Here is a 14,319-nt window from a genome sequence, read left to right as displayed (position 1 = left end):
ATTGACACATAAAACTAACCATCACAGCACTGTTACAGGTGGGAATGTCCTGTCCCTCAGGTGTTTGGGGCCAGAAAAAGAGTTCAAAACCAATGCAGAGTTTTGAAATGTGGAGAATCATAAAGACAGGCAGAGGCATCTCTTCCTTTTTATTTGTCCAGGAAAACTACTGTTTATATTTTCTCTGTACAGCCATACAGATGTCAGTGTTTGTGGCTTTAATCCTGCTTAAATTGGAGAACATAATTTTATGAGAAAAAATACTGGTTGATCACCTTCTATTATTCTGTGTGTTTTAGGTGGACTCTGGGGGTAGAGTGTGGAAAGGAATGGAGGCAGAAACAAAGGGAGAGATGTGAGAAAAAGAGATGTCAGAAAAAAACTATGGAATTTGAGGACAAGGAGAAAAAATAAGAGACCTGAAAGAAAGCTGCATTTGTCCCAGGCTAACCCAGGAAGCTTCCTAATATGCCCTTGTTTCATAATCTCCAGTTACCTAGGAAAGTACCTTGGAGGATTAGAGGAAATAGGAAAGAAAGTAGAGAAGAATTATGGAAAATAAGAAAATACAACAGGGGGAAAAGGATAGAGGTGAGGAATATGGTTGACATTAGGAAAAAGTGCTGTATCCTCAACTATTATAGAATATCTTTGTCCTCCTATGTATCTTTTAAAATTTTTACTTCTTACTTTAGGTTTTAGATAGGTAAGAATAAATGGAAGTAGTTGAACAAGTAATTTTACATTCACAATCAGTGGTTTCTCTTTATAGTACATTCAGTATTTTTACTGCATCTTTTAGCTACATATATCTATTAAATACTGTTTATGGGTGGTTCTGATGCAGTGATTAAAATGATATCTTTTTTAAAATAATGAACTTTTTGTTACTTAGAGAAAATGCACAGAGGTATGTGCATTATGTATGTAGCTCAGTGAATTATAAAATAAACACACCATGTAATTACCACTCAGGTAAAGATAACATCAGCAGCCAGATGCGGTGGCTCACGCCTGTAATCCCAGCACTTTGGGAGGCCGAGGTGGGTGGATCTCTTGAGGTCAGGAGCTCGAGACCAGCCTGGCCAACATGGTGAAACCCCATCTCTACTAAAAATACAAAATAGCCGAACGTGGTGGCACATGCCTGTAATCCCAGCTACTTGGGAGGCTGAGGTAGGGGAACTGCTTGAACCCTGGAGGCAGAGGTTGCAGTGAGCCAAGATCACTCTACTGCTCTCCAGCCTGGACAACAGAGCCGAGACCCTGTCTCAAAAAAAAAAAAAAGATAACATCAGCACCCACTGAAGGCCCTATCATGCTCCTTCCCAGTCACTTTTCCCTTTTTTCTTCTGAAAGGTAATAACCAACATAGTGTCTAATAAAATGATTACTTCTGCTTGTTTTGAACTTTATATTGATGAAAACATACATACCGGGCATCTGGCATGCCTATGTCATACAGTTTTTGTGAGGACCAAATTTGTTTTGGTTTGGTTTTTAGGGATCAGAACTCTCTCTTGTTGCCCAGGCTGTAATGTAGTGGCACTGCAACTTGGGACTCCTGGGCTCAAGCAATCCTTCCATCTTAGCCTCTCGAGTAGCTAGGACTACAGGCACAGGCCACCACACCCAGCTGAGGACCAAATTTGTTAATGGGTCCTCTGAACCCATTTGTTAATGGGTACACTGAAATCACTGTAAAGAATCATATGGGAGATGATTACCAAACGAGATTTTCATTCTCTGTCATGGAGAAGTGGTCTAGAACAACCATGGGGTGAATTTGTGAGTTTCATTAATCTATCTGATGGAAACACATACTATCAGATGTGGTAGAATCAAGCCTTATAAGCCACGTCACAGTACCACAGACCTGAAGGAGGGCAGATTCCTCTTCAATAATCAAGCAACTTTGGCTGTAAAGCTCTGCTTTGAAATATAGCAAAAAGCCATCTCTAATGTTCTGAAATCCACCCTAGACTCTCATCTTTAAAGCAGTTAGCCTTAGTTTTCCTTAGTCACGAATATGCCATCCTTTCTCTTCATCTCATCTCCAAGATCCTGATAACATTCCAGAAGGTCCTCAGAGTAATTCATCTGTGTCTTATTAGAATACTTCCCATTAAGCTAAATGTTAATCTCCTCTGTAGCTCCAAAAATCCAGAAGCTTGTTTTTTAAAGATGCCTCTCCTATGACTCTGCCCTGAACACCTAGGTTGAGTCTCAGATTTTTTACTTAATAGCTTATTTTAGTGGAGACAGACTTTCAGATTGAGGATGCTTTCCCCAACAATAGAGGTTTTCCTCGTTCTTCATAAAAGTTTGCAAACCTACCTCTATTGAGAAACAAAGGCATTTTACTTTCTTAGTACATTTAGATTAGTAAGAATCCATAAGATGTTCTCTTGTTCTTTAAATGATTTTTTCATTCAGACATGACTGGCCTCAGGGTACAGTACCTAATGGCAATATTAGCCTTCTGACCAGGGAATGTTATAGCAGTGTCATTCAGTTCCTTGAACTCTTTCCAAGTTATATGCCAAAATCACAATTATATGCCCAAATCATAAATTAATTATTTTAAAGAGTCTATCAGATGACTGCTTAATTTTTTTTTTGGAGCTGGAATCTCACTCTGTCACTGAGGCTGGAGTGCAGTGGCCTGCCACCACGCCTGGCTAATTTTTATATTTTTAGTAGAGACGGAGTTTCGCCATGTTGGTCAGGCTGGTCTCGAACTCCTGACCTCAGGCGATCTGCTGCCTTAGCCTCCCAGAGTGCTGGGATTGCAGGCGTGAGCCACTGCACCTGGCCGACTGCTTAATTTTTTTAAAAGCAAAAACTTGGGAACCACTGAAAGGATTACTTACCTAGTCATTAGACTATTTTCTCATATTCTGAGACTCACAATTAATTATACTTGTTATTTTTTCACTTAAAGGCACACACTGTTTCTGGAGCCAAAATTAGACATAACTGGCCAGGACAAGAGGGAATCCTTATAAAACTAAAACTTGTACATGGTAGGGTTTTTCCTTTTGACCAATAAAAAAGTATATATTCATGCCAAATTTTATTTTCTAGATTGCTAAAAAATGTTTTTTAGAAGCCTGATAGACTAAGGATACTTAAGAGTTATTATATGTAAATCCATTAATAATTTCACCTCATGATTTGTGAAATGATCGTTTATATGTTTTACAGAATTGAAAGCATATGTCAATATATAAGAAGAAGAAAGTAATCCTAATTAAGTGAAGCTCAAGGCCTTATGTCTTACATGCATTTGGGGGAATATTTTGTCCTATACTGGTGAATGTTTTACGTTTAATACTATAGTTTTATTAACAGCAAAAAGACATTAGCTGGTAAAAGTAAGCTGACAAAAAGTGTGTTACGGGTTGTTTTTAAGTGCATTATTTACCATAGAACCCACAATATACACATGTTAAATTCACCTAAATCTAATAAGCTCGGTAGGAATGGTATCAAATATCATGATATCAAATAATCTTGACAAAGATGAATGGAAATGTCTTATGAGTCTACTATGTTCAAAACGTTGAGAAACTGAATGTTTAAGAAAATTAAAACAATCTACCTCTTCTTATTGTCTGTTAAAAAAAATTAAAACAGCTGGGTGTGGTGGCTAATGCCTGTAATCCCAGCACTTCGGGAGGCCAAGGCAGGTGGATCATCTGAGGTCAAGAGTTCAAGACCAGCCTGGCCAACATGGGGAAACCCTGTCCCTACTAAAAATACAAAAATTAGCTGGGCATGGTGGCGTGTGCCTGTAATCCCAGCTACTTGGGAGGCTGAGGCAAGAGAATCACTTGAACCCAGGAGGCAGAGGTTGCAGTGAGCTAAGATCGTACCACTATACTCCAGCCTGGGCGACAAAAGTGAAACTCCATCTCAAAAAAAAAAAATTAACAAAATTAATAACGTATTTTCTTTTTTCTTTTTTTTTTAATAAAAAAAATAGAGACAGGGTTTCGCCGTGTTGCCCAGGCTGGTCTCGAACTCTTGGGCTCAAGCACTTCCATCTGCCTCAGCCCCCAGTAACCTGTAATCCCAGCAATTACTGAGCTACTGCGTCCTGGTCCATATTTTCAATATATGTTCCTTTTGCTTAAAGATATCATGTTAAAATGTTGGAAAGGTAAATGTAGCTTTTTTACCTCTTCCTCCTTAAAATTTTGCAAAATATATAACTGAGACATAGGCCAGCACAAGGGTGCAAGAGAGTATTCATCCAGCTCGTTCTCGTTCAGAGAATGGTGAAAATTCTCAGTGCTGATTATTAGTTCCCATGATATTTTTACGTAGCATGCGTATTCTGTCTCAAAGATAGATGAGGCATAGAACCTTGCCATGAATTTATCACTTGGAGAAATATTGTGTCCCAGTCTTCAGTATTTTTTACTACCTGTCATTTTGTTTTGTTTTGCTGGGGACTCCTCCTCTCTGTTGCTGGTATCATGCTCCGCCCTTACCTAGACTAAGATTTTTCTTTCCCCTGTGTTACTTCACGGACGGACCAGAGCCATGGCTGCACCTTATATCCCATACAGAGATGTGCATTCTGATTCTGTTTGAGCTGCTGACTCACCCGGTATGAGCTCCTCCCTTCCTTGCACCACACTCCTTTTCTTCCTGCTGGGCCTTGGGGTACAGCCATTTATGCTTTTTGGTGGTGGTTTTCTCTTTTCCTGTCCTGAGAATGGAACGCCCTTGTGTTCTTTCCCAAGAATTCCACATGCCCCTCCCTGCTTTTCTAAAGGTAAATTTCACCCAGTTGCCTTAAACTAAGGACTTCCCATATACTGTGCAAGTTATTTATTCACAGTTATGTTAGCTTTCCAGAAAACCTACTCTTTCTCACCTTTCTGAATATGTGATTTCTTTGGAGGAAAGACAGACCTGATCCCTCAGTAAACCAGAAAGATCATGGTTACAAACCTGCCTACATCTACAGGATTACATAACCACCACTGGGCAATTGGTTTCCGCTAAGTCCAAAGATAAAAACTGGCTCTTATTTTTGTAATCATATTTTATGAATCTTAAACGTCCCCTGTAGACCTCTGAAAAGTGGTCTTCCCAGGCACTGAAGCTGATATTTGAAATGGGCTATTTACATTAGTCATGCAGATGCTGGCATCTCCTTTTCAGACTGGTCATGCAATGTCATTTGAATGATTCACTGTTAACTCCTTTAGGGTAAGGAGTTAGCCACATGGATGGCTTGTTACTCATGTTAACACCCGGTTTTATGGGGAACCTTTCCTGGATAACTACACCCACTCTGGATAGTTCCTTTCCTCCAGTATTTCTCCGTATGATTTACATACCATAAAGTACTGCATTTATTTATTTATTTATTTATTTATTTATTTATTTATTTATTTATTTAATTTATTATTTTTTATTTTTTTTTTGAGGCAGAGTCTTGCCCAGGCTGGAGTGCAGTGGCACAGTCTTGGCTCACTGCAAGCTCCACCTCCCGGGTTCACAACATTCTCACAACATGCCTCAGCCTCCTGCGTAGCTAGGACTACAGGCGCTCACCACCACGCCCGGCTAATTTTTTTCCTATTTTTAGGAGAGACAAGGTTTCATCATGTTAGCCAGGATGGTCTTGGTCTCCTGACCTCGTGATCTGTCCACCTCAGCCTCCCAAAGTGCTGGGATTACATATGTGAGCCACCATGCCCGGCCTAAAGTACTGCTTTTGATTGTTTCAGAGTCTTGTACTATGAGGCTTTGTTGCTACTTGTTTTTAGGTTTGTTATGTCCCCTTGATGAATTGTCCTTTTTGTTATTATGAAATGACCTTTGTCTCTGGTAATATTCTTTGCTATAAAACCTACTTTGCCTGATGTTAATAGAGCCTATCTTTCTTTCTTTTGATTAGGTGGCATGGTATATCTTTTCTATTTGTCCTATCTGTTCTTTGTTGTTGTTATTGTTGTTGTTGTTGTTTGTACTCCAGCCTGGAGTGCAGTGGCGTGATCACAGCTCACTGCAGCCTCACACTCTTGGGTTCAAGCAATCCTCCTGTCTCACCCTCCTGAGTAGTTGGGACTACAGGCGTGTGCTACCATACCTGGCTAATTTTTGAAATTCATTTTAGAGGTGGGTCTTGCTATGTTGTTCTCAAATGCTTGGCCTCACACAATCCTCCCACCCACCTCAGCCTCCTGAGTAGCTGGGATTACGGGTGTGAGACACTGCACCCAGCACTTTAAAAAAAAAAAAATCTTCCGGCCAGGCATGATGGCTCACACCTGTAATTCCAGCACTGCGGGAGAATCACTTGAGGTCAGGAGTTCCAGACCAGCTTGGGCAACACAGTGAGACCTTGTCTCTACTAAAAATGAAAATAAATTAGCTGGATGTGGTGGTGTGTGCCTGTAGTTCCAGTTACTCTGGAGGCTGAGGTGGGAGGATGGCTTGAGCCCAGGAGTTTAGTGCTGCAGTGATCCATGCTCATGCCACTGCACTCTACCCTGGGCAAAAGAGTGAGACTCTGTCTCAAAAAAAAAAAAAAAAAAAAAAAATCTTTCATGCCTCTACTTCACTTTTTGAACATGTGTGATGTAATTATAGTAACTTTTAATGTCCTTAACTTGCCAATTTTATCACCTATCATTAAGTCAATTTTGATAGACCAATTTTTTTTCTTCTCCTTCTGGATCAGATTTTCCTGTTTCTTTGCATGTTTGTAATTGTTTGTTGGGTATCAAACATATTAACTTTCTGGTGCTGGATGTATTGATATCCCTATAAATATTCTTGAGTTTCATTCTGGAATGCAATTAAGTTACTTGGAAACAGTTTGATTCCTTAGAGTCTTGCTTTTAAGATTTGTTAGGTGAGACTAGAGCAGTGTTCAGTCTAGGGCTAATTATTTCCCCAATACTGAGGCAAGACCCTTCTGAGTTCCCTACCCAATTATGAGCCTTGTGAATTGTCAGTTTTTCCAGTCTGGCTGGTAGGAACAGGTTCTATTCCCAGCTCTGCATGAACATGGGCATTATTACCTCTAAGCTTTCAGATGTTGTTTTTTTTTTTCCCTTGGCTCAAGGTAGCTCCTCACATACACGTACCAATTGGTGCTCTGCTGAACACTCAGTGCAACCCTCTGCACAACTCCTGGGCTCCCTCTGTGTGCAGCTCCCTCCTCTCTGGTTCCCTATCCTTCAAACACTGGCTGCCTTGGTTTTTCTGGACCTCAGCTGTGTCTCCTCAGCTCAGAGTTCACCAGGCTCTTCCTGAATTTCTGCTCCCTGATCTGCAGCCTGGAACCTTTCTCCAGGCAATAAGCTAGGTAATCATAGGGCTCACCTCTTTTTTCCCCATTTCATAGGGATCACTGTCCTTTGTTGCCTGATGGCCAGTGTCTTGAAAACTGTTGTTTCTGGCCAGGTATGGTGCCTCATGCCTGTAATCCTAGCCCTTTGGGAGGCTGAGGCAGGAGGATTGCTTGAGGCCAAAGAGTTCAAGACCAACCTGGCCGACATAACAAGACCCATCTCTTTAAAAATATGTGTGTGTGTGTGTGTGTGTGTGTATATAAAAAACTTATTTCATATATTTTGTCCATTTTAGTTGTTTCAGGCATGTGGGTAAATTCTGTCCTTATTACCCCCTCTTTACATAAGATCCTCTAGATTAGGATTCAGTTGCTATTCTATTTCCCTGTTAGAGTATTAGCTCCCCAAAGTGAAGGATCTCTTGTATTGTTTTCCTTATGGTGTCTTTCTAGTTCATTGTCTAGTATACACAAACTCACTCACTAAACATTTGTTGACTAAGCATTTATTGGTGACCATATTGCAGCATCAAGCAGGTGTGGTGTGTGTCACTGTATCAAAACAAAAACGTCTTTCTAGGCTCTGTCCCCTAATCCTTTAGTTTGATTGGTTTGAGGTTTGTGTGCTGCTTGTCAAACAATATATCGCAAAGCCTCTTGGAGATTATAGTGGTATAGGGTCCTTCAATCTTTTCTGGAACAAGGCAGTTTATAAACAAACAGTAAAGTTAGCTAGGGCCTTTCAACTCTGTAGGAATGAAGTAACCAAGAGCCATCTCTGTTTCTTGTTACTATATTTTTTATATACTCAACAAGGGTGGGAGCTATGACTAAGATAATTCTTAACATTTGTTGCAGCTGTAACTTGCTATCGCGCACAACAGATGAGGACTAGTAAAGAAAGGTCCTGGCAATGGAATTGCTAATATGGATCACAGTATTTCTCACTGATTTTGTGACAATAACAAGGATCTTGGCACAGGATATTTCTTTCTTTTTTTTTTTCTTGGCACAAACATGGGTTTGGATACATGCCATACATTTAAATTACTATTATATGAATTCTTATCTCAATGTCTTTCATTTCCTTAGCTGCTGTTTTGTAGTTGCAGAAACATTACTAAACTGTTTTAACACTCTTAGCAACCAAGGGTCAGCTTTATTTTTGTTTTGTTTAACTTGGGGGTGGGGAATGTATCATTTCATACTTATCCGAGAGTTTTTAAATCTGATCTAATCATTGTTTATTTTTATTTATTTATTTTTTTGAGACAGAGTCTCACTCTGTCGCCCAGGCTGGAGCGCAGTGGCGCGATCTCAACTCACTGCAACTCCACCTCCCAGGGTCACGCCATTCTCCTGCCTCAGCCTCCCGAGTAGCTGGGACTACAGGCGCCCGTATTTTTAGTAGAGACGGGGTTTCACCATGTTAACCAGCATGGTCTTGATCTCCTGACCTCGTGATCTGCCTGCCTCTGCCTCCCAAAGTGCTGGGATTACAGGCGTGAGCCACTGCGCCCAGCTATAAACAAAATCATACAATATGTATTTGTGGCTTCTTTCACTTAGCATAAGGTTTTGGAGTTTCATCTTGTTACAGTGTGTGTCAATACTTCATTCTTTTTTATGGCTGAGTATTATTTTATTGTATGGATACCACATTTTGTTTATCTGTTTCTCAGTTAATGGATATACAGGTTGTTGCCACTTTTTAGCTATTGTGAATATGCTGCTATGAATATTTTTATACAAGTTGTTGTATAGACATATGATTTTATTTTTCTTGGATATGTGCCTAGGAATAGAATTGCTGGATCATAAGGTAACTATTTTTTAACAAATTGAGAAGCTGCCAAACTGTTTTCCAAAGTGGCTGCAGTATTTTACCTTCTCACCAGTAATGTACCAGGGCTGAAATTTCTCCACATGCTTCAACACTTGTCTGTTTTATTATAGCCATCTTAGTGGGTGTGAAGTAATATCACATTGTGGTTTTGATTTGCATTTCCCTAATAACTAATGATACTCAGTATTTTTTCATGTACTGTTAGACTACTGTATATTTGTTTGCTTTTTGGAAATGTGGTCTTGCTATGCATCCTAGGCTGGACTCGAACTTCTGGGCTCAAACAATCCTCCTACCTCAATCGACCGAGTAGCTGAGATTACAAATGTGCACCACCATGCCCAGCTGTACATATTCTTTGTAGAAATGTCTCTTCAAATCCTCGCTTACTTTTCAACTGGGTTGTCCTTTTATTGTTGATTGGGAAGCATTCCTTATATATTCTGGATAAAAATTTCTTGCCAGATATATGGTTCAAAAAATGTTTCTCCTATTCAGCGGATTGTCTTTTCACTTTGTTGATGGTATAATTTGCCCCATAAAAGTTTTTAATTTTGATGTAGTACAATTTATCTATGTTTCTTTTGTTACTTATACTTTGGGTGTCATATCTAAAAACCACTGCCTAACTCAAGGTCACGGAGATATAATTTTTTTTTTTTTTTTTGAAACAGAGTTTCGCTCTTGTTGCCCAGGCTGGAGTGCAGTGGCACCATCTTTGCTCACCGCAACCTCTGACCGCCGGGTTCAAGCGATTCTCCTGCCTCAGCCTCCCGAGTAGCTAGGATTACAGGCATGCGCCACCATGCCCAGCTAATTCTTTTGTATTTCTAGTAGAGATGGAGTTTCTCCATGTTGGTCAGTCTGGTCTTCAACTCCTGACCTTAGGTGATCCACCTGCCTCGGCCTCCCAAGGAGATATAATCTTATGTTTTTTCCTAAGAGTTTTATAGTTTAGCCCTTACATTTAGGTTTTTGTTTTTATTTTACTTATTTATTTTGAGTCAGAGTCTTGCTCTGTCACCCAGGCTGGAATAGAATGGCACGATCTCGGCTCACTGCAACCTCCGCCTCCCAAGTTCAGGCGATTCTCCTGCCTCAGCCTCCCGAGTAGCTGGGATTACAGGCGTGTGCTACCACACCTGGCTAGTTTTTGTATTTTTAATAGAGGCGGGGTGTCACCTTGTTGGCCAGGCTGGTCTCGATCTCCTAACCTCAGGTGATCCACCCGCCTCTGCCCCCCAAAGTGCTGGGATTATAGGCGTGAGCCACCATGTCCGGCCCATTTAGGTTTATAATCTATTTTGAGTATGGTGTGAGGTAAGGATTCAACTTTGCATATGAGGGCTAAGAGTGGTGGCTCACATTTGTAATCTCAGCACTTTGGGAGACCGAGGCAGGTGGATCATTTGAGGTCAGGAGTTTAAGACCTGCCTGACCAACATGGCAAAACACTGTCTACTAGTAGTCCCAGCTACTTGGGAGGCTGAGGTATGAGAATTGCTTGAATCCAGGAGGCGGAGGTTACACTGGACTGAGATTGCACCACTGTGCTCCAACCTGGGTGACCAAGTGAGAGACTGTCTCAAAAGAAAAAAACCAAAAACAAAAAACTGCATGTGACTGTGCAGTTGTCTTAGTACCATTTGTTGAAACACTGTTCTTTCTCCATTGAATTGTTTTGGTATTTCTGTAGAAAATCAACCATAAGTATAAGGGTTTATTTCTGGATTTTTGGTTATATTCTATTGATCTAAATGTCTTTCCTAGTGCACCAACACCGTTTCGATTATAGTAGCTTTGCATTAAATTTTGACATTGGGAAGTTTAAGTCTTACTTACAACTGTGTTCTTGGCTATTCTGGGTTTCCATATGAATTTTAGGATCAGTTTGTCACTTTCTATTAAAAAAAACCAACTGAGATTTTGAAAGAGATTGTATAAATCTGTAAATTAATTTGCTGAGAGCCCCTAAGGTTTTGTATTCATAATACTAACTTAGGTCCTTCCTAGTTTATCCTTTCTTACAAAATTAATTTCTTTACTTCTACTTTTCTATAACTAAACTTAGTATATATGCATTAAAAGATAACTTATTACAGTGTATTAGTGTTCAACTAACCTAGAAGAAAATATTAAGTAATTACTTTTTGTATTTTAAAAAACAATATTGTACAAGCTAAATCCCTCTATAGCAAAAATCTCTACATACAGAAAAATTATGTAAAGAGATTGAAAAAACAAAAAACAGAATCCAATTTCCTTTTTTTGAGATGGAGTCTTACTCTGTCACCCAGGCTGGAGTGTCATGGTGTGATCTCGGCTCACTGCAACCTCTGCCTCCTGGGTTCAAGTCATTCTCCTGCCTCAGTCTCCTGAGTAGCTGGGACTACAGGCGTGCATCACCACACCAGGCTAATTTTTGTATTTTTAGTAGAGACAGGGATTTGCCATGTTGGCCAGGCTGGTCTCGAACTCCTTACCTGAGGTGATCCACCCACCTTGACCTCCCAAAGTGCCAAAGAGGAGTGCCAGAAGAGTTGCCAAGCTGTGTCAGAACTCTATGAAATCGAGCAAAATTCTGTATGCCAGAAAAATTTTTCTAGGTCGTTGGGAGTTTTGTTTTGCCTTACCGATTTTTCTGCCAAGATTCATTTTGTATTTGTAAGCAGTAGCAAAAATGTATGTGTGGGGGAAATTAGATACGAATAATGCCTCTTAAGGAATGTGTATAAGGATTATAAAAAATAAGCATCTCAGATTTTTATAGTGCTTTAGATTCCATCAGTCCCTAAAATAAGACATGGGCAGCTATTTGATAGCTTGTGTAGTTTTTTTTTTAATTAGCAAGTAAAAATTGTGTTTTTTATGGTGTATAACTTTTTTTTACATGTACACATTGTGGAATAGCTAAGTTAAATTTGACATACATATTACCTCACATACTGATCATTTTTTGTGGCAAGTAGCTTGAGTAGTTTTGTTTAGTCAGTGAATACCATAATCCAGTTGCTCTCAACCTTGGCTGCTATGCATCAAAATCCCTGGAGAGCTTTAAAAAATTCAGCTGCCCATGCAGCATACAAGATTAACTAAACCAGCATCTCTGGAGTGGGGCTCGGACATGAGAATTTTTTAAAGCTCTCACAGTGAAGCCACTGTGCATATAACATTTAGAACTACTGCCATACACAGTTGAAAATACTGGTAGATTGAGCTAAGGAAAATGTAATTATCCTGAAGTGGCAATTAAAATTATGCCCCCCTGAAATGTATGTCACTTTAGTTGTAATCTGGTATGGCATTATCAGGACATAATGATTTGGATTTCTCTTTACCTGTGAACCAATAATAAAAGATTATCCAGTCACCAGAATTCCAAAATTTGGTACTAAGATCAGTTATACATACCACCACATAGGTGGGCATTTGTTTGGGGGGGGAAAAGTCTGTTGCTAAAAAAATCAAGTTTGTAAGCCACCAGTTAATTGGAAAAAGCACTGAAGCCCTGGCCTTAAGAGTTTGACAACCTGAGTTCTAGTATTAGCTCTGCTGTGTGACTTTGAGCCATGTATTTAAATTATACTTTATAAAATGGGGCCATTGGACTGAAGGTGATCACCAAATTGTTTATTCAGCAAATTGGATTGCCTGTTGTGTTCTAGGCAAGGATACAGGGATGAACAGAACATACAGCATCCCCTTGAAAAGCATGCAAAAGACAAACACATGTGCACAATGTCTAAGTGCAGCTGTAGTGAAATGTTCAGGGAATTGAGGGAATATAAAAGTACTTTATTTGGTTTCAGTTTGGGACAGACACTATAGTTGCCCATTTAACAACCATTCACAGATGCTTGCTTTCCTAGCCACCCTTGCAGCTGGGGCATAGACCAGAGGAAAAATCTGCAGCGCAGGATTTCTTGTAAAAGTTGGCAGTTGAGGGTGGTCCAAGTGCAGTGGTGGTTACAGCTAATTGATCACAACCAGTTACAGATTTATTTGTTCCATTTCTGCTCCCACTGCTTCACTTGACTAGCCTTAAAAAAAAGTTGGCAATTGAAAAAGAACTCCTTCCTGTTCTGGCTTTATTGTGTGGGGACATAATACTTGGTGCTACAAAGGTCATCTTGAGACTGTGAAGGCCTAAGAACAAAGGCCTCCACACTGAGAATATCCAAAGAGGAAAACAAAGGAACCTGGATCCTTGATGTCAACGGTGAACTACTAAACCAACCATAGAACCACCTTCCTCTGGGCTTATTAAGTGAGATAATAAAACTTCATGTTGTTTGAACGCTTATTGCTTTAAGAGTGGTCTGTGGATCAGCATCATCTGGAAGTCTGGTTAGAAATGCAGAATCTCAGGCCCTACTCAGACCTGCTGCATCAGCATCTATACTTTAGTAAGATCCCCTGGTGACTAACATGAACATCAGAGCTTTTGAAGCACCAGTTTAAACCAACTTTAATTGGGTATTCTGTTCTATGCAAGCTTAGTAACCCAAGTTACGTGAGTACATCTTGTTTGGTCAGCTAGTGCTGCAGTTATAATTAGTAGCCTTTTTCCATTCCCTTCGTATTTTCAATCTTGCATAGAACATATGGTCATAAACATGATTTTTATATGATAAAGTCTTTAGGTTTCTAGAGTAACTAGTTTCTTGTTCGTGTACATTGAGGCTTAGAGGAATAATGACTAAAAATTTCAGAGTGCCACTCAGGACGTAGAATTTTATTTGCAATCAGAATTTGAATTTCTAGAATCATAATTGTCTCTGCCATCACCCATGTGACAGTAACAGTTTGTTGCTTAATAATAAGAAATTGGGGCCAGGCGCTGTGGCTCACACCTGTAATCCTAGCACTTTGGGAGGCCAAGGCGGGTGGATCACCTCAGGTCAGGAGTTCAAGACCAGCCTGGCCAACATGGCAGAACCTCATCTCTACTAAAAATACAAAAATTAGCCGGGTGTGGTGGTGCACGCCTGTAGTCCCAGCTACTCAGGAGACTGAGGCAGGAGAATGACTTGAACCCAGAAGGCAGATGTTGCAGTGAGCCAAGATCACGCCACTACACTCCAGCCTGGGTGACAGAGTGAGACTCCATCTCAAAAAAAGGAAATTGGAATCTGGTTTTTTGGGGTTTTTT

The 14,319-nt window shown here is 40.0% G+C and overlaps 1 protein-coding gene across 2 annotated transcripts in view; it reads left to right on the top strand.

The window, feature by feature from the left end:
* Positions 1-14,319, top strand: part of TMOD3 (tropomodulin 3) — a 79,709-nt gene that overhangs the window by 42,909 nt on the left and 22,481 nt on the right. The window lies entirely within an intron of this gene.

Source organism: Piliocolobus tephrosceles, chromosome 6 (genome assembly GCF_002776525.5).
Source record: "Piliocolobus tephrosceles isolate RC106 chromosome 6, ASM277652v3, whole genome shotgun sequence".
Taxonomy (NCBI): domain Eukaryota; kingdom Metazoa; phylum Chordata; class Mammalia; order Primates; family Cercopithecidae; genus Piliocolobus; species Piliocolobus tephrosceles.
Note: the sequence above shows the minus strand (reverse complement) of the source record. Positions and strands in the feature narration are given on the sequence as shown.